Source organism: Falco naumanni, chromosome 3 (assembly GCF_017639655.2).
Source record: "Falco naumanni isolate bFalNau1 chromosome 3, bFalNau1.pat, whole genome shotgun sequence".
Classification (NCBI taxonomy): Eukaryota; Metazoa; Chordata; class Aves; order Falconiformes; family Falconidae; genus Falco; species Falco naumanni.
In genome coordinates, this window is record NC_054056.1 from 30,249,345 (window position 1) to 30,273,682 (window position 24,338).

Below are 24,338 nucleotides of genomic sequence, written 5' to 3' on the forward strand. Positions count from 1 at the left end.
GACTCCAGGGCTGAGAATGAGAGGAAAGGGGGAGACACAGCTCCAGGTTTATTTGTCATTACTGAATGGCTTACTGGTTTTAACAGAGGGGAAAAGCTTTGTTTAAATTTCCACTGAACGTAATTAATGGTTATTGACTGGCAAATGAAGAACAGGTGACACTCTGAATTAGAAGATAAATGATCTCATGTTCTAGCGTGATAATGGGTTAGTAATTGCTACAAAGCCTCAGCCTAGTGCGTCCCATCATAATGCTAGATCATGTCCAGAACACAAAGGCCTCTGTGTGAGAGGTATTCAGCCGTTCACCTCCCGATACAGCTGCAGAGTGATCTGCTCCATTTATTCTCTGATGGACTGCACAACTGAGGCAAAAGTTCACCCATTCTCACCTTCCTGTTCACATGCTGAACCACATGACCCATGACATGGCTGAACTGGGATAAAAACATTGCCCAGCTTTGGCTTTTGGCTATCTTTTAACCATCACAAGGTCACATATTTTAGGAAATTTTCTGGTGCGGGAATAGAGAATCATGGATTTTCTTGTATTTCTTTGTAAAGACTTTTTTTTGGATGAGCTGACAGCAAGTAAAGGAATTACTTGTGTTCATTTCTACCAACCTCTCCCTAATTTTTTGCTCGATCCAGTTAACAAAGTGTGGGCAAATGTTGAAAAGGAGAAGAAAACTATGATGGAAACAATTCAGGCTTTGGCTCTCTTAGAATAAGACTATTCCTTTAATGGTAAATGTAACAAAACATATTTTTCATCTTTGAACTCTTTTTGGCTCTGGTCTAGTGACTCACAAAGTCTAAAGGCAATACCATGTCATTTACATTTAAAGACAGAAACCTAACCGGAGAGAGATATGCAGCAAGTCTAGCAAGCGGACACACTTTTATGATTATGTGGACTAGGATATCTGTTCTGCATGCCTGAACTACAGCCTCTGCCAAAATATTTCCTCTTTCATCTCTCCCTTCTTCCCTTTTCTGTATGTAAACCCTTGCCAGCAGTAAGCACCATTTTCAAGCAACGTATCGAAAACGTGAACCAGTCTTCTCCCTCCCCAAATTTCTCTGCTTACGTAGTGTTTGCACCTGGGCTGGTGAAGGGGAAAACCCAAGCTGGACTAATACAACCCCTGTATAGGTATATATGGTTGTGATGTGTCTGCTTGCCTTGAGCATCTGGAGTATGTTGTAGATGTGTTTCACCATTAACTTCCAGTCCAGCATCCCAGTGAGAAAACATTTATTAACTGGGCTGTTATCCATGGATAACAAAGACTCAGTAGTTGAGGTTATGGTTAACTCTATATATTTGATGCTTTCCTTTCACTGTCTGCTCTAGCACTGTACATTGTTAAGATGGGCTCATAATGAGGTATCTGCAGGTTTAAGAGAAAAAAGAAATACAAATCCAACTTTCTAAGACTTTAAAGTACAATTGATGTTTTCTGCTATAGAAATAAAAGATGATTTTTCAAGAGAATGAGTAAAACCTTTTCTCTTGTCTCATGCAATGCAAGACCCAAGACAGGTATGACTGAACAGAGAATGTGGTAAATGGAAAATGTTCATGTTGGTACTAATTACTACTGCCCTGCACTGCTATACAGCATTTTTTTCTCCCAAGTCCTATACTGTCAAAAAAATCTTTTGTACATATTTCTAGGTATTACACAGAGAACTTCTGACTTTGCATTTGCCAAACACACCAAAAAACCCACCAACCAACCCCCCCCCCCAAAAAAAAAACACCAACAAACCCAAATCAGTAATGTTTACTTTAGGAGATGGAACATATAGTTGTAGCCTAATGCAGGGTGTATTGTCCGTGTGTTTCAGAGACAAAGAATCTGAGACTGGTGAATGTCTAGCTCTACTTACTTATCACTTGTGGAGGGCATGGGTTACCTCAAGGCTGTCAACAATTAGGGAGCAATTTCTGACTAAGTCAGAAAACATTACCACCCAGAGAGACCCAAGAGTACATTATCACCATTTATAGAAATTCTGTCTTTACAGTATTCCATACTCTATTGTCTACAAGTGGGCAGAAGAATTCAGTGGGTTGGACATGGTACTCTCTAGTGATCCCAAACCTAGCTATCCTGCTGGGGCCACCACTGAGAAGGAGAATTGAGCATTTTGGGCCAAAGCATGATCAGCCTTTACAGGGATGTGGCAGCAAAGGAGAACCTTCTCCCATATGGTGGAGCACAAAGGCCTGGCATGACTGCTGTTCCTGCATGCATCATGAGGGACTGTTTCCTTTGTGCCACAACAGACAGGGCTATTGTATCACCTCCCTCTCTGCATTGTCCCAACTCAATTGCACTGGCATGGAAAGGAGCTACTCGGCATCTTCTGTGCTGTGCGGCGTGGGGAGATGTCATGCCCACGCACTTCCTGCCTGCCTGGATGTGAAGCAGTTCCAGATGCCATCACCCAGATCCTCCTGACACAACACAGCTGACTGGCTGTGGTTTCTTAAGCTGCTACAGGAATGACCACAACTGATGTTTGTGCCCTGGAAAAGTGAGACTGGGGACATCGACTCAGAGCTCTGAACCTAAACTGACTTCCAGTTTACCTATTTATTTACTTTTGGAGGGGCAGGGAAGAAAGAAGAGGTGCTACACTGGCTGAGTCACCCACATCTGATTGACTTCTGTGACTGTTAAAAGCGTAGGTGTGTACTGGGTGTACCCGTAGGCATGAAAGTGTGTTATATAAAAGAGATTATATAAAGAGACAGTGATATATACATATCTAAAAAAATCTCCTCACACACGTTCTGCACACAATAGAGGCATAGCACACATGGCTGAAAAACACTAACGAAACTCAAGTGCAGCAAAAAAGTTTTGTGATTGGAGTAAAGTATCAGCTGCCCCTGCCCAAAAGCCAACACAAAAGTGTTGGGCATGATCCCATGCTCTCTGCCACAATGGGAGTTCAGTCTAAGTAATGACTATTGCTTTAGTACTTGTTTCTGACAATGTTTTAAGGCAAGGCAAGCACGGCAGGGAGACTCTTGCCAAAGAAAACCACAGGGATGTGCTGCCAAGCATGCTGATACTCCCCAAAAGCCACTGACAGCAGGAATATGGGAGTATGCAAAATCAATGTACTCCTATGCTTTTTTTTCCTAAAATACGACCCTTCTTGCTCAGCTACTTAAACAGTAAGGGCGCACACCCAGTAAGAAAGAACCTTGCTATATTGTTACAGATTGCATTTGAAAGGCAAACTGAAGTTCATGACTGAGGTCATGGTCTATCATTGCCACAAGAGTGCCACTTTTCATAAGCTCAACCCTCTCCCAATACCTACAGCAAAAGAGGTACTGCCCAAGAAGTGCAGCATCTCTCTTCCTTTTCCCTGAAGAGTCATCATCCTGTTTTCTGAGATCACCAAAAATCACAGCGTTGGTGCAAGATCTGTTGCTCAAGGAACCACCATTCATGGAAAACCCCTTCTGAACACCATTTAAGTATCTATCAGACCTCATCAGTTTAAATACAGTTTGATATGCTTCTTCCTTAACAGTGTAATGCTGAACATAAGGACTCCAACGTCTGTGTACAAAGCTTTTCCTTTGGCGTTGTCCTTTCTGCTCACACAGAGGAGACATTGAGTACTTATGACATGGCAGCTGCTTCCATTCAGAAGAGCAACATTTGCAAATCATAGACATCACTGACAGAAAAGGTATAAAATGAGAACAGATTTGAGATTAAAACATTTTCCTCTGAGAGGAAAAACATACCATTTGATAAAAAACAATGGGAAATTTACATTAAGAATCCCAAGAAAGTAAACAAACAACAAAAATCACTTTTACCAATATACATATTAGAAGTCTCCTAGGGTACAGTTAAAGAGATCAACGTTGTAACTCATTTTACAAACTTTCTCACAGATTTTCAAAGTTGCAGTTGATAAATCACCACAGAAGCAATTTGGAGTATGATTGCTGATTTACTCAAATCCTACGGTTTGGCTGTAGATGTGATCTTGTTCAGAGCTGAACTGTGTTTGGATCCATGATTTTCTTTCTTTCAAGTTAAAAGAGAACAGTTGCTACACTTAAAGACAATAATCCAACAATTATAAAGTTACTAAGATAATAAAATACCTGATAATCTTTGTGGAGCATCTTGAATGAAAACAATATCAATGTCTTCTGAAACAAAAGCTCTCACATCTGTAGGAAATGCTAGGAAATACTAACTTTTCTCTTGTAAGCAGATAGGCCAATTGTTTTACAGATCTCAGGGAGGACTCGTGAAACTTTAGTAGGCAGTTTTATTAATAAAAACCACAAGAATTATAATCCAGATAAACCTTAAAGGTCAACCTTCCCTGTTAACGCAACATGATGTTTCTCACATGCACCTCAGTTGAACACAAAGTTCTCATTGTGTTATCAAAAACTAGATTACTGCTTCTTTTTTTTTTTTTTTCCCCTTGTGTCACTAGTGTCAAAATATTGTTCTTTCAATACATGGAAGTATTTGTATACAGTTTTATAACTGATCTTTACTTGCTAGCTGGAGGCAAAAAAGAAACAGTAAAGCTGCTTGTTGGGAAACCTCACCAACAATGAAAATTAATATAGTCCTTTTTTCCTGCCAAAAAAATTTGAACAGATTTTTAGGTCCACAATGGTTTTTTTATTCTTCAAATAGTTAAATTGGAAGCGACATGTGTGACACAAAGTAATTTAAATGAAAAAATACAGAAAGGATGCATATATGCTCTGTTTCTTTTGTTTTAATTGTAGAGGATATTGTTGCAATTGCTAACAAAGGGGTGCCTCAAATTCTGTTTAAGAAAAAAGGGAAAGAAATTCAAAGCTAAACAGAGAAAAATCAGGAAAAATTTGAATTACAGAAAGTACATGAGAGTTTTAACCACTCAGATTTGTATTACCTAGAGAAGACTATAGAACAAATACGTTTCCCAGGCTCCACCTAGCAGACAATTCTAAAAGATATTTGACCCACTTCCCCCTCCCTTTTTTCCCCTTCCAGAATTAATTTTCCCTGCTATTTTTATATGAATGAAAGACAAAATACCTCTTCACAAAGCAGCAGACTCCCATTTGACAGGATTACTCACCGCTAAAGTAAAGGGTTGTACCCAGGTTGCGGTGAGGACAGAGAAGCCGTAGGGACCCGTGCCAGGAGGGACTGGTTGGGGCCACGATCCAACCACAAAGAAAACAGACCAGGCTTTCAAGTCAAGCACTGGCATGTTTACTGGAGCAAAATGATCAGCCCCAAAATAATGATTGCAATGTAGATATTGATCACAAAATGTTTACAGTGCAATATTTGGCTATAAAAAGATCCTGGTTCATGCTTTTGACACCTGTTTGCCTCTTACTTCTTTCCTGGATTGCTCAGACACTTGCGGCTAAGCACAACTGACATGCTCCTTTTGATGGGGGTCACCGGACCAGCATGACCTATGGATCAAAATACCACCAATTTCCACACAATAAAAAACGCTGTTGTCTGTATCATGATTCAGGCAATCACTTTCTCTCTCCAGATCTTCCTTTCCTTTCCTCCCGTTTGTGAACATTGCGTTTTCAGTTTGCTAACTTCTCCTCTCAAGGTTTGTAGGTCTGCAGGGACCTGCCCAGTGCCTATCCCGAAAAGGGCCCTGACTCAGGCTAAAGCACTAGCAGTACTGTAAAAAAGTGCTCAGAGCAGCAGACAACTGCCAGAGCGCAGGCAGATAGGCTCAGAGATAATAAATCAGTACTTCATAATGTTTATACATGTTTGAGGATATAATTGGGAAAGAAGAAGAGCAAGCTTTTAAGATTGTAAAAGTAACCAAGCAAGAGCACTGAGATTAAAAAAAATAAATCACTGTTCATAAATTTTAAGAAATCCAGGGAGATAGAGTGAGTTAATAACATAAAATTAATCTGAATTCTATTTCATAATTTACATTTCCCCCCCATATTTCCAGAATTCTTGCTTCATGCTTTTGAACACCAAGGCATTTTCCCCTCAGAATGCTACTAGTCTCCAAATGATGTCATACTCCTGAATAATAAACAATTGACTTGAAATGTTAATTTAATCTTCCTGAGGAAAACATTTACTATTCATTGGGTTCTTATAAATTTAGAGTTATCCTTGTCTGAATAATCTATGTAAATAAAGAACATGCTACCTTTAACACATCATTGAAACCTCACGTGCTGATTTTATTCCAGTTTTCAGTCCACTGGACTGGTGGACTGGAAAAAAAAAAAAAAAAAATTTCACCATTAAGTTATTGTTATTTATGAGGCAGTGGTAAACATGTCTTCCAAACACTTCACTGTGAGTTAGTAACTATAAAAAGCAAGAAGTCACCTGAAAAAGTATCAAGATCCTAAGGTAGTCTCATTCCTGGTTCCATGGAGTTTTTCTTGTCCTTCACTAGAGCATTTCAGGTGACAACATTTTGGAATTTGATACTAAATTCTCTTGGTTGAGTACAGACAGAGACAAGAGCACAACCTTGATGCCTCAGGGATACGGTAATGCAATACAGAGGGATTTATTTTCTTTTTTATTTTTACCTCATGTCACAAGTTCAATTTTAGGCCAACAGTACCCAAAACAGCCACCACGTGATGTAGCAGCTTATGCAAAGTCTGGTGGTTTTAACCCAAGCCCTAGGACACAGGAATCCACCTCACAGATCTGCTGCCACAGCGTTAGCGTAACTGTTGCTCTGACCAAGTTCCTCTGTGCTCAGGGTCAGACACCAGCTCATGGTCTTTGTCATCTCAAACCGGGGCATGGGAATTTCAGCTAGAAAAAGTCAATGGTAAAACGATCCCAGAAGACAAAGGACATATTTTAGAATTCTGGCTGTGCAGTGCAGATGTGAAAAGGCAACAGGAAGATTTCTTTTGAGCATGCTCAGAAATACATTTGGAGGGCACTTCGTGTTGACCTTCCTCCCTTGGCTTTTGCTGGTCATTCTGATTCCACCATCATTAGTAATTAGTACTTCTGCAATGGCGGTTAGTCACAATGAATCCCAAGTCAGGGAAAGGGAAGGCTTTGCATTAAAACCGTATAAGTGGCTACTCTCCGTGGGCTAGTGTCAAAATGGAATAGAAATTTTTATTCAGTTTGTTCCCAGCAATAAATGCAGTCCTGGCATCCTGGATAAATCCTTCACATAACAGCATGTGTTCTTTTATGCACCCTGGGAGCGATTCTATTTAAAGCCATGGAATTGTGGGTGTGAGACTGTAAGCACATCCACTTACCCAAAACAAAATTAAAACCTGTCTTATATTAGAGTCAGGAGAGCTGTTACGAAAAATACAAACCATATGAAGTTTTAAGTATACTTATGTTTTTTATCTGTCTCTGTGTAGCATATACAATTGACTTTCACTGCCTGAGATGAAGTGCTGACAAGTGTTTTACCATATTATTATAGAATACCCCAGTAGCATTATCACACTTCAGCTTTTGCTTGCAATAAATCTCTGCTACATGCATGTCAGAAGCCATCGCTCATATCACAACCAGACAAAGCAAGGGCCCCCCCTCCCCAGTGGACGCGAACGAAACTCTACACACACTAGGTATTCTGCCATTAAGGCTGGAATGATCCCCGCAGGCCAGACACCAGGAACAACGTTCCCACAAGCATTACTTGGCGAGGGCCAGAGGTCTGTTCTTAGGCAAATAACAGTGGCATAGGCATGAGTCATTGCAGAATGCAATGGATTTATCACCACAACATTATCATCCCTTATATGCTGGTTTCCATGTGCAAGTCTTTTCAATTATATATATATTTTTTAATTCTCAGAGATTTATAACTCCACTGCTGAAACGTATTTCACATGAACACAATTCTCTGCTCTGTATATATATATATATATATATTTAATAGCTATACCATAAGCCATATTCTAATTGCATAGGTCCAGCTTTAGGTCCACCCTATTTATTGGTTTCAGTTTGGTCAAAGCAAATGATGAACATACACCATCTGTGGTGTCCCAATCCCAGTGGTGACACCGACTCTTTTTGTGGCTTTGACTAAAGCATTAAATTGTATCTCCTAAATTTTGCTGTCTGTGAAGCTGGAGTGATCACATTTATGCAACTAGAGTGCTGTAAGAAAGTTAAGGGTAGCACAGACATTTCATGAAGAAGTGCATTATTTGTTATAGAATTAGATGCCTTTGCCTGCACTTCTATAGTGAAAAAAAATTATTTTTCCCTCTAAAAGGTGAGAATTCCAACATTCTTCCTTAATGCTGACTATATCTGAACTAATTAAAAAACAAATTAAAGGAGCAAGGAAACCCAAGGATGAGAGCGCACGGAAATGATTGTTAGATTACACATTCCAAAACCCAATGAAATAGACATTTCTTGAGATAACTGCACATTTCCGTTGTGATGCCAGAGATAAGCGAAATAACTACTCAGGCGATCAAGATACTAATAAGCAAGCTACAGTGGTTTCCTGGTGTCTTTTTCTCTCTTGCCTAATCTTCAGCAATTTTTTCCCCCCTTTTTGCACAATAATTGAGGGAAACCTGGAAATAAACTCTCTGAATCTTTTCCCACAGACATAAGCTTCATCCATCAAACCATGCCTGACTTCACATGAGGTTCATTTCATGAATTTCTATGGGTTTCATGAATGTCAGAGCCTGACTGTCAATGTAAAAAAGAGGAAACTGGGGCCTGTAGCTCATGTTAGTGTATTATGCACCCTGGGACGCTGACGCTGCAGTATTTTCTGCATCAGACCAAAGAGGTGGTTGTAAACCCAGGTATGAAACAAACTATTGCATCAAATGGTTAAACAATAACTCAACTTCTTATTAAACCCCCTCACTTAGTATTCTTCCTCTTTCCAGCACAAAGAAAAAGACTGAAGCATGGGAGCATGTGGGAAGGAAAGGGAATGAAACCATCTAGCTGCACATCCCAGGGAAACATCTAAAGCCTGAGACCGCTGCAGTCGGACCTCCCTCGAATCCTGCTCTCTCTAGCTGCCACCTCTTCCCAGTCCCCACACTGACCCCCTGAATCAAGCCAGATGGGACTGGCGGAGACATGTCAAGGAAGTGCTGAAAAGGTGACTTGGGTCTCTGGCAGCTAGTCTGGAGCTCGTTTCTATGCGAAATCTCTGGGGGCTGCTGCTTTGCAATTTCTCAGGAATGTTTAATTCTCCTCATCCCTTTGCTGAGTCTCTCTGGAGAGGTCATGGAGGCCTGTGACATCCCTGGAGGGCACTGCCTAACTAAATTAGCATGAGATAACTTTGGACTCTCTTCCAAACAAGAAAATACAAGGGAGAGAATTTCATTAAAAGCAGAAGACTAGGTGATCCAAGTTAATCCCAGCCCAGAGCTGCTGCAGAAATGTTCTCTGTTTATATTTTGACTTTACTCTCTGCTACAGAGTTCACTGACTATAATGGAAGCTGTGTTAAGTGCACAACTTGACCTCAGTTGACCAAATCTTAGTTTCATAATAAAGACAAAAAGTGGGTTTGGCAGCTCTAAAAGGTTTGATTAGTTGCTGTTTTGCCTGTTATAATTCATACATATATGCGTGTAGGCTTAGCATTCATTAGCAACCCAAATATGACCAATTCCCAAACTTGCCGCCTTTTTTTTTCTTTACTTTTTGAGCACACAAAGTTTTGTTTAGGTCCCCTCAGTGGATGAAGGAAAAAATAAAAATCTACCTCAGGAGGTAGAAAGAAAAAGACAATTTAGAGAGAGGGAACGTTGACATCTGCAGACACTTCTGCAATAGCGTGCTTCCCATGCAACACAAGGGTAGGGTGAGACACAAAGATAGCTCAACACACCCAGTACTATCCCACCTCATCTTCCAACAGGGAAAGAATCCTATCAAATACCTCCAAAACAAGGATTTGATTCTCTGTTTACAAATAGGATGGGGAGCAAATTAGAATTTTTTTGCTTGGGCTAAGGTTAGGAGGAGGTGAAATAAAAATGTACTGAAAAAACCTCATTGCCTGAGATTGATGTGTTGGAAAAACTGGATGGTGAGACCCAGGAATTCACACTTCAAAGTAATATTAAATATATTGGTAGCAATAAACTAAGGCCACCTATTTTAGTGCAATATGAATGCAAACCTTATTATTCTTACAAACCTGAGATTAGAAAGTGAAATCTTACTTTATTAAATAGTCTTCATAAGCCAGTCCTGCATAACAGCATGTTTTGGATATATTTGGACAAATACTTCTTCTGAGAAGGCAAGAAGAAAAGGAAAAGGTACAAAAGTTCATGCAGTTCACATTAAGGACAGCCCAACGTGCTCTCTCCCTTCAGGAAGGAAATATTAGCATGGCCTCTCAGCTACTCTCTGAGAGCAACAATCTGCTGGGTGACATGACTTCAAGTTGACAGATCTTGGGGCACCAACAGGCTAAACTAGGCTTCTGACGCCTGTCACAGTTGTCTCTTTTTCACAGAAGGACTGCTGCTTTGCCATAGGTGCCACTGAGTTTGTACATGCACAGTTAAAAATCAAAGCAAATTTTCCCACTTAGCTTTTCCAGAAAAACTGAGTGTCTGTTTAATAGGTCCCTTCTCGAGTCTTCCTCAGAAAGATGGAGAGATACATGAAAGGTGGAAGTTATTCCAACAGACTGGAGAAAATTCATGAAAATCAACTCTTCCTTCCCCAGTGAATGCTCCTTCCCCCTCCCTAAAGCTTGTTTCAGCACCAAAATCAGAAATCAGGCATGTGGGCCCAACGCTGCCCTCCTAGAGTCAGTCAAATCTTTGCTATAGACTTCTGTGAGGATGGAATTTCATTCCGAGTGTAGGAGTCTGTCATGGCCAGAGGCAAAAAAAAGAGGGTGTTTTCCACACAGGCTCTGCTTTTCTACTTTTGTGCCCCTTGGGAAACTGGTGCAATTAGATCCCTATTATTATATACTGGAATGGCACATTTGGCACTGCACATGAGTTTATGTACTTTAAGAAGTTTATGTACTTAAAAAACAGGGAAATTTTAAATATAAGTTACTTTCTTTCAAACACCAGACTTTATATATAAACAGTTCAGAGCTGCTATAGTCTGCTATAGTAATTAGGAAAAAAATGCATGTGAAATATATGATAAGCTGGCAGAGAAAGATTGCTAAATAAGATTCTTCCCCCTTTTTAATGCCAAAACAAGAGATAACAATTCATATTTGCATCCAAAAAATAATAAAACTAACTTCAAATATTTGAATAAGAACCACAAGGAAAGAGACCTAAATTTATAGCTATAGGCTTTTGTCTTTATTGTAGGGCTGCCTGGAAAGGTGCAAATAGGGAAATTAATCTAAACAAACTAAAGGTGTGATCTCAACAAATCTACTTATAACTGCATGAAACGCATTCCTTGTCAGAATGGGAGCCCTGCCTTTTATCTACCTAAATTCGGGACACTTTGGTCCAGAATACAAGCCCCCATTGGGTTTAACACAGCTGAACTGATCTACTGTACAGTTTCATCCAGACTGGTTTTCCTGGACCAGAACCATCTGTGTACTGCACTACAAGGAACAACATGCATGGTGAGTGATAGACTCCGGGAGTTCTTACTATAAACACTGATTTTTTTTTTGCCTTAACTTGATCTGAAGACAGCTCATCTTGTGTTCAGCTTCCTTAAAAACCTACTTACTTTCTCCTCCATGAGTTTTAACAGATACATTAGTCTGCATTGCCCCGAATTATCAGCAATTGTATTTTGAAGTATTTACCAAATAATCTGTTTTGTCTCTTGAGAAAACAGCAATCAAGAGTGAAGAGAATCCTTGCATTTTCAAATACAGCATGCACAGCAGGACATGCATGAACAATATGTACCCACCCTGATATATCTTATGCATATCCTGGTATGTCGATTAGTCTGTAATATGCTTTCAGATATTTTTGGGTAAAGGTATCCCAGAAACCTAAATAGTTTTAATCATAGCTGCGCTTTTACAGGCCTTACCAGAGCAGACCTAGGTAGTGAGGAAGGATTTCATCTTTATGTCACAGGGCAAGAAAGGAAGATGCCTTTTTTCCAGCTCCCCCAGCAATTCAATGCCTGGAGGAGCAACAGGAAAGAAGCCATGGCGACCTCTGAACTTATGGAAGCAGCTGCCAGCTCGGCAGGAGGAGCATTGCTGATGGACTGTAGTACCTACCATTAGAAGAAACCTTTAAGCCAGTTCTCTCTTCCCCTCCCTCCCTCCCTCCTTCTTTCTCTCTCTTTCTTTTTACATCCTCTACCCCTAAATTATACAAATGGAAGAGCAGGGGAGGACTTTCAGAAACCTCAGGAGTCCGCTTGTTATGAGACTGGATAAAGAAGTTGCCAAGTTAAAGTTTCCAGTTATCCATACAAAATCAAAACAATATAATTGCTGTATTGAGCAAGCAAGGCATAACTTTGTTTAAGATATGATTTATGTATTATTTCAACCTTCTCAAACACTTTGTCTTTTGGCATATTAATGTTCTCACTCTCTGAATTTAAACTTCTAAAAAATATTTAAACTTTTTAAAAAAATTCAAACTTGGCAGATGTGAAACAAACCTATGTCTCATATGTAGAGGAAAAATACCACACAAAAGGAAAATGCTGAGTTTTCTAATTCTAGTTTTAAAGTCTTCTAGCCAGTTATTACAATAGAGTTTAGCAACAACTTATTTCCTCTACCTTTGAGAAAAAGAAGTTATTAAAAGAATACGAAGCAAAGTAATTGCACATGGTAAGAGGAATTTTTATTTTTTAAGATAAAAAGTGTGAGAATGTCAGGGAAACCAGAACACAGCTGACATCCTGATTCTGAATAATCTAACACACACATTTAACCTTAGGCATCTAGGGGGTCTCACACACATATACGTGGGGTACATACATACATGTTCTTGTACCAACACCACACAGAGATGCCATGGCACTGAACCATGACATCTGGTCTCTTTTCGTTTTCCCTGTTGTGAAGCCAACATAAATGTATCTTCTTAAGACTCCGTTAGAGAGCTTCAAGTGAAAGTACTTGCACTTGTGATAGGTTAAGAGCACACAGCGAATCTGCTATCCTGACTCGGCTACACAGGGCAACTCACTGAGCCACAATCACTTGTACATGTAACTCACCCCTAAGTGCCTGTTGTTTGTTTGTGTTTTTTTTTTTTTTGTTTTGTGTGTGTGTGGTTTTTTTGTTTGTTTATTTGTTTGTGGGGTTTTTTTGGTTTGTTTTTTTTTGGTTTTTTTTTGGCAGCCCAAAATCTAGGAGAGTCAAGCACAGGCCCTGGTTTTGCAAACAGTTCAAAACACAGGGTGTACACCAAATGGTGCTCTGGCCAGAATCTTCATCAAACTCAGACCTTTAAAGAAGTAGTATAGGCTCGGCACTTAAGTGAAAGAGTTTATATGGAGTTCAGTGCAAAAGGCAGAAGAAGAGGGAGGGGAAGAGAGAAGGAGAACACTTTCTGGCATCTAACCCAAGTTTAAAACTGTGTTTCATTTTCTTAAACAAAACCAAAACACTCCTCCAACTTTGGGAAATCCCTAGAAAAACAACAGAAAACATTGTTTCAGAAGGCAATTATGGTCACTAAAATGACACATCATTTATGAATGAAAGTACTTAGAAGAGAGTAAACTAATTCTTAAGGACAATAACAAACAGGCATTGGACCTCAATTTGCTGTTTCCTTGGCACTGTTACATTGGCAATTCAATTACTCAAGACTTGCACTACTGTAACAAAAAGCAGAGCCAAGCCCATTATTTCCATCAGTGACAAAGAAATGCTTATATCCCAACTGTGCAAAAGTCTTAATAAAACTACAGAATGAATGATTTAATCAGTAAATGAAAACATAGACTAATCAGAAAATTCCCAATAGTAGTAAGGGTAGTAGTAGCAACCATAATAATAATGATAGTGATGTGGCCATACATTACTCAGCTTCGAAAGGATGCCTCTGCTCATCAGTTGTGTAAGTCAAGAATTTTATAGTTGTTCTGTTAAATGTTATCTACAAAAGCACAGAGCTCAACAACTGAAGATGTGTTATGTGAAACTCCTGTTGCTAATTAGTAAATTTACAATGGCTAATGTGTTCAGTTTAAGAGAATTCCAACAGTACTGATAGGGAAATCAAAATAGTAGCCACTAAAACCCAGCCAATTCACAAATCACACATAAGACTTTATGTTGCAATGAAAAACCCATACTTTCATATCTGGCAAAAGTAATGTGTTTATTTTTAAGGTTAGATTTAAGGCTTTCCATGCCATCACTTTTAAGCACTCCAGTTTTGAAAACAAGAGGATAAATGCTTCAAAGTGTATGTCCCCCCAGTCACCTCTACTGTACTATTAACCAAGTTCACAAATAGAACACTTTCCCTCTCCTCTTACATATTCAGTGTAAAATGGACACATCTCACTACATTTTTAGTCTTGTTTATTGATGAAACAAGGCTTATGCACTTTACGTGCACACAGCTGTGTGTCCAAAAACCTCTGCTTCCCTACTGGTTCATTTCAACCAAAATCTGGCAAAGGGAAAACTACCAAAAATACTAAATGACCACAAGTCTTGCTGAAATAGGAGTTGTCAAGGGGACAGATACTGTGTTGGATCACTGAGGGAATGGCCAAGCCTGAATGTAACTCCTACTACGTACCAGGGAACGCACAGAGGAAGGAGCTGTTACCAAGGCTCAGAATGCATGGGAAACGTCAAGTGGAGGTTGCACTCCACTAGATACTAGAGACCTGATCACATGCTATAAAACAAATCCCTTGCTTTCAGAACTACATCTTCAAAAAAATGAAGTTCAGGCTTGCCAGGAAGATTTACTGTGCAGGAACACAGTCTTTGTTTTTTGTTTGTTCCATTTTAAATGTTGTTGGCTTGCCTAAGAACTAACACATAATAATTACAAATGGACAGGCTGAGGTTTGCTCAACAGACCTGAGCAGTTGTATGAAATTTTGTGTGAGTTTCCCCACCAGCTGCTCCTAACCTACCAAGGTGAGTGTGGGAGAGGCTGGCAGGGAAACCCTTTGCCCCTTCCAGTCAGCTGGATACTACAGCACCGGTGTCCCAAAGAGCAGATGAACCCAGCAGAGGCTGAGGGCAGACCACGGCTGGTCTGGAGGGCCACCACAATAGCAAATTGCTTCCCGTCAGGAGCAAGGGTGAAACCAGGAAACATGCTGCTGTCTCATCATGGCAGTGCATGCCCAGGTCTGCTGACCTCATCTGCTTGCTTGCCCCTAATTCCAGGCAGCACCACGCATTGATGGTGTAACCCCAAATACAACAATGGGGGCACCCAGTTCTCCGCTTTTCTAAGTGGATTGACAAGAGTTTGATCAAGGAGATGAGAAAATGTAAACAACAAAATGCAGCCAGTTCAAACTGTTTTTAATTTCCTAGCACTCTGATAAAATCGGTTCGACAGACTACTTCCCTCATACTCCCCATCTCACCCAGACGTATAGACAGCTCTGGGTGACAGCAGTCCGGCAGGTTGTACCCATGGCTCTGACTATGGCAGCTTGGCTGGACAGCGGGAACCTGTAACATCCTTCAACCACCAGGGCAGAATAAATACCTGCCAAAGTCCCAAATATGCTGTCATCAAGGCACTTGCCTCAGATCAGCCCTGATCTCACCAGCAAGCATTGCTGCTCAACTGGAACACAAATTCTTTGTACATATGCCAAGACATTTCATCTTTTGATTGAAGTAAAAAAAGGTCGATATATGCAAGCCTCTAAAGGAAGTCATTCTTTCCTTGTGCAATCCCAACATACTCCTTTCTAAACACATCTTCAGTCATGACTCAGACCCGGGAATGCCACCAAGGAAGAAGCAGGATGCATCGCAGCACAAACAGTTGCTAATCCAGCCAGGTTACTGTGGGCTGTTGGGCAGGCGGATAGTGACAGAGAAACATCGGAGAGTACATCCCATCTTCTGGGTAACAGAAAGCTGGCAGACTTTTGTTGTATATCACATTGTGGTACCTACCAAAATCTCATTGAAAACTTTTAAAATTAGACACTTTATTATTTTACCGTACATCAACAATGTGAATAGAAAGTATTTATAGCTGTTTGGAACAGCAACCTGTATTAGTCCTATGAAAAGCATTAAGCCATCATCTTTTCATAATCATCTCACAAGTAGGATCGTAAGTATTTTTCTTCAGATGTCTGTGTGTGTTCAGTTTGCAGTTCCGTGCCATTAGAAGCATCACAGATGTTCTTGCCTCTTGGTAAATACTATGTAAATTTGTTCCTATGATTACAGCACTTGCTAAAATGAGCATAATAATTAGGAGGCAATCCTGACTTTATGAATTTTCCATAGCAGGTTTGATGCTCCAAGATATATCTCCAGTTCATCAAAATAGCTGTACATGTGCTTAATTTTAAACATACTCTTACTCTACCACAATTAAGTGAAAGACTTAAGTACATGCTTGTTGCTTGAAGGGGTTTAAATCTGTTGACTTTAATTAGATTTATGTCCAGACTGAAGTTCTTCCCTGAACTGAGGCCTCTGAAGTACAATGCTTTGAAAGAGGAAGTACTGAATGAAAACTAAGCGAGCCTATTCCGATTTTAACATGAAATATTACTTTATATTTTTACACACTCTGATGCATTAGCTATTTAAGACCTACATCATCATCCATAAAGAAGACAGTAAATACTTTGACTTCATTTTATATTATCTCACTCATCATCTCAATCCACTGTAAAAAACCTCACACTTATATCAAGCTTCATAAATAACTCAAACTACAAAAAGCAAACTCTTTTCCTTGTGAATTAGTTCTAGGAGAAGAGACAGAAAGGCTGTTATAGACAAAACCATCATTTACTTATGCAATTACTTGTGGCATTTCAGGACAATGTCTTTACGAACAGACCACATATTTTAAATGGTTTGCTGGTAACTTTTCCAGGTACATACCATATTAAGTCATCTTAATGATTTTCTTTTTAAAATGCCTTTTAAATAATGGTCAGTGAAACAACGTCCATAAGAGAACTAGATACTAATCATAATTTGAAAACAGACAGAGACAGGAAATTGCCACACCCTACATTAGTGCATGCATCCAGGTCCCATGGTAGTCTTTATAGTGAGTTTAGATTGTCTATGGGAAATGAAATCATGTGCCAAAGGCCAAGTAAACCCAAAATTAAAATTCACAGTAATGTCTCCCAGTTGCATTCATAATCCTGCTTATTACCTCTTACATCATTATAAAGTGTTCTCCAGAATAATACAACCCACTGCTGTGCTATGTATACCACTGAACCTACACTATAGGCTGTCCAAGTTCTGCTCCACAGGCCAAGTATCACCCACTCACTTTTAAAAATTGTGCTCCGAGTCATCATTCATCTCTATGTGGTGGTCAAACTCTGGGATACTGCATGCCTTGGAATTATCTGCTGCTAATTCCCAGGCTTGTTTTATCACAAGCCCTCTAATTTACTTTTAGATATTATATTCTATATGATGACGACAGCAACTATAATCTACATGCTATTATGGAAATAAAGAGTGGCTTTTCAATTCCCAGAAAATTATCACTGTAATTACTTCGTTTGCTGTTTCTGGACAGTGTCTCTGTGGACACATGCATTCATTTTAAATGGTTTGGTGCTAACTCTTCTTTTACACAGATTTGTAATCCCTACCATCTCTCCAAAGTTCTTGTTCAGTGGTCTCAATTCCCTTCACTGTTATTTGCAAGAACGGCAATTAGAAACTTTGATGACTTGGTGAAATCACTCACTCAAGAAATCAAACCAAACAATAAAACTAAGTAGCCTAAATATTGTTTAGAAGAAATGTGGCACCTGCAATCCATTACTGAAAGAAGAACTCAGTACCATAAAATACAGTGATCAAGTTTTCAGATAGTGCAAAAGATGTCAGGGGAGAATGAAAATAGAGTAAGTTTATTTTCTTCTGGCTTCTAACTTCATTTAGATTTTGTAGTTGGCAGCATGTCAGGACCAACAGGTTTCCGGCAGGAGATCATTATTTTAAAACATTAACTCCCATGTTAATGTTTGATTTTGCTAATGTTTAAATTCAAATATATTTCTGAGTAGGAGAAAGGAGGTGGAAAAGGATCACACACAATGCTTTTTCTCTGGTAAAAGTAGCCAGAGGTGGGTTATGGGGCAGGAACTGAAAAAAAAAAAAAAAATCAGCTAAACCTGATTTCTTCCTTCCTTTGTAAGAGACATCGCCTGCTTAAAATTAATTGCTGATATTGCACTCAACCACAGTTTTAAAACACACCTACTTAAGCTAACATAACATAACATAACAGACATAACACAATTCACACAGGTAACTGCTAAAACCAAGGTGCAGGAAAGATATGAAAATACAAAGAAAAAGTTAGCAGTACCAGAAGTAATTTACTGGGCATAGCAGCCTTTCCCAGATTCCTGCTACCCCACTATTTGAGTGAGGGATCCTGCAGAGCATCAAGCCTTGAAGCTGTGTGTCATCAGAGATGCAGTGTTCTGGAACAGACCTAAATCTCAGCCCCTGCCTGTGGGAAGTCATCCCAGAGATCCCACTATACTTCTCATGAAACAAGAGGGATCAGCTCCTGGTCAAGTAATACCTGGGCTAAGACTGGCAAGCTGGTGTAGGGAGTGTGGGTGTGCAAGGAGAAAGATGAGTCACAAATAAAGGCAGTTCGTACAAACACAAATCTTTGCCTCTCGGGTTACCCTCAAACTTAAGCTTCGTAAAACAGCTGATGAGCTCACGTAAGTTCACTAATGCACTCTTCAGAACAAGAGACTAAATTTTTAAAGAACATGTACTGATTTTAGTATCAACAAGGCACCAAGGGACTCTGAAATTTCTGAGCTGACTCTGAGTTGGATACCTCAGGCACCAGAGTACACAGGATCCATTGTGTGTAGTTCCGTACTGTGCCATCCACTCCTGCAGCCCCACTTATCCCCATCGTCCTCGCAGTTCTGACTGCATTGCATATATTTCACTCTCTATTGATAGCCTTGTGTAATACTACTGTCATGCCTTAAAATTCAGCTCGCACCTCATCTAGTTTCCACATTTTTTCATAACAGGAAATGTGATTCATACATATCTTTAATTACATGTATCAATGTAAAACACTAAGCTGTTGCAACAGCAAAACTTTTCCAAAAATGCAGGGTAGTTTTATAGAAGAAAGGATTTCATGCCGTGATTTTCCAGTGACCCTCCATGGGCTCTTCAAGAAGACCATGTCTCCAATATGGACATCCAGCTACCAGAAATCGTGGACTTTTGTCCACTGCAAGGAGATCTTTAATAAGAATTTCATACTTCTCCTTACACAACAAGGCACCCTGCAGAAGGACACTGAATTTAGATACATATGAGGCTTCATCTAGGTTTAGAGGGCTGATGTTGCTGAACCACCCTTACGGGCAACCTAACCAGCAAAAGACTGTACAAAATAGCAAATCAGAACCACTAGTTCTGTGATGACACAGATTATTCCCATTACTTTAGTCAGCATGATGCAAAACACAAAAAATTATGTTACAGTGAGAGGAAGAAGAGTAAATATTATCATTTTCTTTCTTAGCATCTAAAAGTAGCAATGCAGATTTTCATTGTAGTTGTGCACTTTCAAACTGAGCTGACATTGTTTATTGTACAAACCAGTGGGAAATTACCAAAAAAAAAAAAAAAAAAAAAGAGATCAAGTAAATACAGAATGCTGTCATTTCTGAGGACTTTAATTGCCAGGGGAATACCATTAACAAGCTGTCTCTACTGTAAAATAATTGGTTTGCATAAATGCATTTTGTTAACTAGTCAGTAGCTCAATTATTGCTTTGTTGTCTTGGATCTAAATAATGGAAGCAGAAGTGTAACTTAAAACAAGAAATATCTGTCAAGCAGGAAAGCTCAAGATACCTTTTAATAACATACCAGAGAGCTGCTTTACTGTGCTGCTGCTTCTTTTGAACTCCTAGATAATATCAGCTGAGGAACATTATACTGTTCTATGTACATTTCCCTCATCACCATAGTATCTGAAAAGCTTCCAGTAGTTCATTAAGCAACATGACTAACCTCCCTCATTTGTGGTTTCTCCATTCTCTCTCTCATCCTCTCCCCAAGGGAAGAGCTCTGTGTGCGTGTGTGCGTGTGCACGCAGTGTTTTGGTTTATTGTGTTGCTTTGTTTTTTTGGTGTGGTTTATTTATTTTTTTTTAATTTTTATTATGTGCATGCTACTTGGCATTTATAACAAAGAGATACATGGTTTTATCTCACTTAATTTCTGGCTTTGCTACTTGCATGTTACCGAGTGTAACTTGCATTCCTTGCCCTACCTCTGTTTCAGCACATGCTACCCTGCTACTCTTCCACACGCCTAAAGGACACACAGCAAGTTGATGCAAAGTACAAAAAAGATCTAATTCAGAGGAAGACAGTGGAAAGGTGGGAGAAAGGTCTTATAAATTATGCAGGCCATGACTTCCTGGCTGCTGAACGGTCTTGCATTTTGTGAGATAAACTACTACAAAAATTGCTTTCTGTGCTATTACAGCAGATAGTGAGCACATGGGAGTCCCCAGTAAGGGTGCATATGGAGTTACATAGTATGTCTACCATGCATGAGGTGTGTATATAGTTTTTTTGCTGCCATTATACAGCTGCGTGAATGGAGACAGCTTTTCACATATAAAATGCAGATAAGAAAATCTTCAAAAACGTAGGCATGCCTCTTCCCCTCCATTACGCTAGCATATATGCAGCATAACTTCACTATCTCAGCATATCCCTGTGCAAAAAGAGAATACATCTTGGTAGCATATGTGTAATATTTTTTAAAGCCCAGACTGAAAGACATTATGATAGGTAAAGTATTTAAGTTAGAGATAGACTGCCGTAAGTTGTGGAAAGCTATTTCAATTTTTATGCATTCACCGATTTGGTATCAAAACACTAGGGGCAGTCTCAGTTCCCCTACGCCAGGATTTCTAGTATCATCACCTCCCTCAATTCAGGTTCATATGCGAGTCTCGCTGTAATAAGCACTACAAAAATGCCCTCTGTTTCTGCTTTTCTCTAGTACATCTTGAAATAGTTCAAGAAGCAGCAATATCTGATATTATTTGATTGATGGGGAAAGTGAGAGTAAGAAAAATAAGAGGGCTCATTCCAAGTCAGTCAACAGATTAGGGCTGAGGCCAGAGTGAAACTTCAGGGCTTGTACAACCCAATATACCAGTCACACAAAAGTCTGTACTAAACCTACAGAATCTGCTCCACAATGAAAGGAAAAATTGCACAAATGTTTGCTGGTGTATATAGAAAATTAGCTTAATCTCCTCTTTTTTTCTAAAGACAAACTCGTGTGTGAGTTATCAGAGATCTAGACCAGCATTATCTGCTATTTGACTGCTGTCATTCGGAATAGTCGCAGGTGAGTCGAGACCCCATCGTCTCAGACAGGAGACAGCTAATAAATGACTGAATCTTTAATTGTGTCCTGAGGACACTTGGACACTTCTGGAAGGCTTCACTATCCCAACACTTCAAAAACAGTAAAGCCAGGGTAAAGGCCAATATGCCTTAATACAAAAAAGACTTGGAACAGGGCTAGGCTGTCTGGCTGATGAGCATGAGTCTTATGTCCCACGAGACTCTGAATGAAATCTTCAGGGTTTGCCTGCTGCCTTCAGACAGCAACGCGTCCAGAAACGACACAGAGAGCTGGGCGTCAGCTGTCATTGCAGGGGTCTCACTGAATGTTAAAATCCTCCCTGCATCAAGTAAATGCGATTTCTGGCATAATACCAGCCACTCAAGGGCCGGCTCAATTCCCCCTCAGCTTACCGCTGCCAGTGAGAGCAGATGGGGAGGAGAAGTAGGGGCCAATTTTCCCCCTCATGGTGGCTTTCTTGCTTGGGACTCAGCAAACTGCAGTACTGATGTCAACAAGTGACACAATAAACTCAGGCTGAAATATTATCATTCTGATGTCGCCTACTTCAGCAGAACATGCAGAAACGGCATATTTCTAGACATGTTTCTTAATTGCCTAGGGATTTTTGGCTAAGCCTTCTGATAATTTGGCTTGCTTTTCACCTTGAAACAGTTTTGCCTCTGAGATACTCTCCGAGCCATAATTTGTTTTGTCAAGGTTTGGGGTTTTTTTAGTATTTTTTTTTTTATTAAACAAGTTTTCTTGGCCAAAATCTTTTTTTATGGTTTTAAGTTGCTGCCAATTACCTGAGACCCTATGTGTGGGCAAAATTTAAGATAGCTGCTTTGTAGGACAAGTATGGAGTTTGATATGCAGCAGGTATGATGCAGACTTCCTCAGTTGTTTCAGGTTCTGAGAAACATTCTCTACTTTTGTTTTCTTTTTTTCCCCCCCTCCTTTTTTAATAACAATAGAGACATTATTATTTTTCCTACAGCACTTATCTCTGCCACTTACACCTTCTTTTTGCTTGCACACACTGTAGAGAGTAGGCCAATACTCTCCTCTTATTCATGGATCAGACTTTTGCACCCAATGGAAAATAAAGCACTGCCTCCACCAAAGGTACCAGGAAAGGATGTTACAAAGATAACAAAGAAAGTACAAAGCAAAATGTTGAGTGGAAAATGCATATTTTGATAAAGCAATACAATAATAGATACAAGAGCAATGGTTTTCATAAAAATGTAGGCAGAGAAAGGCCCAAGGTATCCTGACTAGTGTGGTTTTTTTTTTTTTTTTTTAAAAAAAAGAGAAATAGCAAGTTAAATATTGTCCAGACATTTGCTGGCTGAAGCTTAAGGGCCTGTGTGCAGAGTATTCACACTGGGACTCTGCTCTCTTCTCTCAATAACATTATTTCAACTATTGAGTCGTGTTGCTACTGGGAAAATAAGAACATTTCAACAAAGAAAAATAAATTGCATTTGTGTTCTCACTTCAACTCCCAGTTTCTCACTGGAGTGGTGCCAGGCCAGTGTTTTAAGGTGCTGACTATCTCTTAGCTAAACAGAACAGATGGGACAGGGAGCTGGGCCGGGACTCGGCAGCTAGATGCAAACACATCTAAGTCCTACATCAGAGCAGAGCTCTTTTCTCCCCTTACCCTCTCCACTTCAAGTACCTTGGATTTCAGAACACGTACATCTAAACACAGCAGCTAGGAGGGAACCATGACACATTTGGTTCATGCATTGTACCACGTGCTGCTGCAGGTTGGACACAGCCAGGAAAAACAAGGTTTGCTTCCCTCCTTTGCCTCCTGCAACCTCAGGAAAATCCCTCCACTGCTCTCAGATGTGGTTTCCCTCCAATGCAACAGGAATAATCCTCTCTTCCTGGGACACAGTTTTATACCAAAGGCTCCGTGATGGCCTGACACTAATAATTCAAGGCCACGTAAAGGAGGTGGGCTCCACGATTTGTGCCTGTGCGTGCACTCCATGTCAGCAGACCCTGCCACTCCGCCGGGCACAACGTAAAAATAACTCCAGTGTGTATCCATGCAAACTATTCACAGAAGCCAGTTAAAACATGGCATTTGGTGGCTGTAAGCAGTGGAGGGTGGGAGGGCGTGAAACATGAGCCTAATCGGAATTGGGGAGCTGGGTGAAGAGGGTTACAATTCACATTTGCAGAACACTTTTTGAATACCAAAAGCTTTCCCCTTTATAAAACAAAAACTTCGTTCACTTCAGTTCACTCACCATGAATAATGAACTGGGGAATTAAAAGCTTTAAACCTGTTAAAGAAGTAATATTAACTTAGGTATAAATATAGCTGAAATAATCCAGACAGTTTTATGACCTTACACCCCCAAATGAAGGTGAAACGCAGAATTCTTTCCCCAGGAATAGTGGTAAACACAGCTAACAGATGGAAGAGCTGAATGGAAATTTCAATAAAGTAGGCCACAAAGAAGCATTTGTAAGTGCAGGGGTGCTCACTTAAAAAAAAGGGGGGGAGGAAAAAAGAAGGCTAAAAAATGGAACTTTGTTTTATTTTGATAGAGTGCCAAAACAGTACTGCATTCCTTAAAGAGCAGAATAAAGGATCGAGTTAGACTGGCCTTCTCAACACCTCAGCAAAAGCCCCCATGGGTCTCATTTTGCTAGGATGACTATTTATATGACAGGTAAGGGAATAATTTTGTTGGATTCAGTTACACCAGGCCTCCATGACCTCTGGGTCAAAAGAGCAAACGCAAAAG

The 24,338-nt window shown here is 39.9% G+C and overlaps 1 protein-coding gene across 2 annotated transcripts in view; it reads right to left on the bottom strand.

The window, feature by feature from the left end:
* The window catches only part of GMDS (GDP-mannose 4,6-dehydratase), a 427,309-nt gene that overhangs the window by 84,749 nt on the left and 318,222 nt on the right, over positions 1-24,338 (bottom strand). The window lies entirely within an intron of this gene.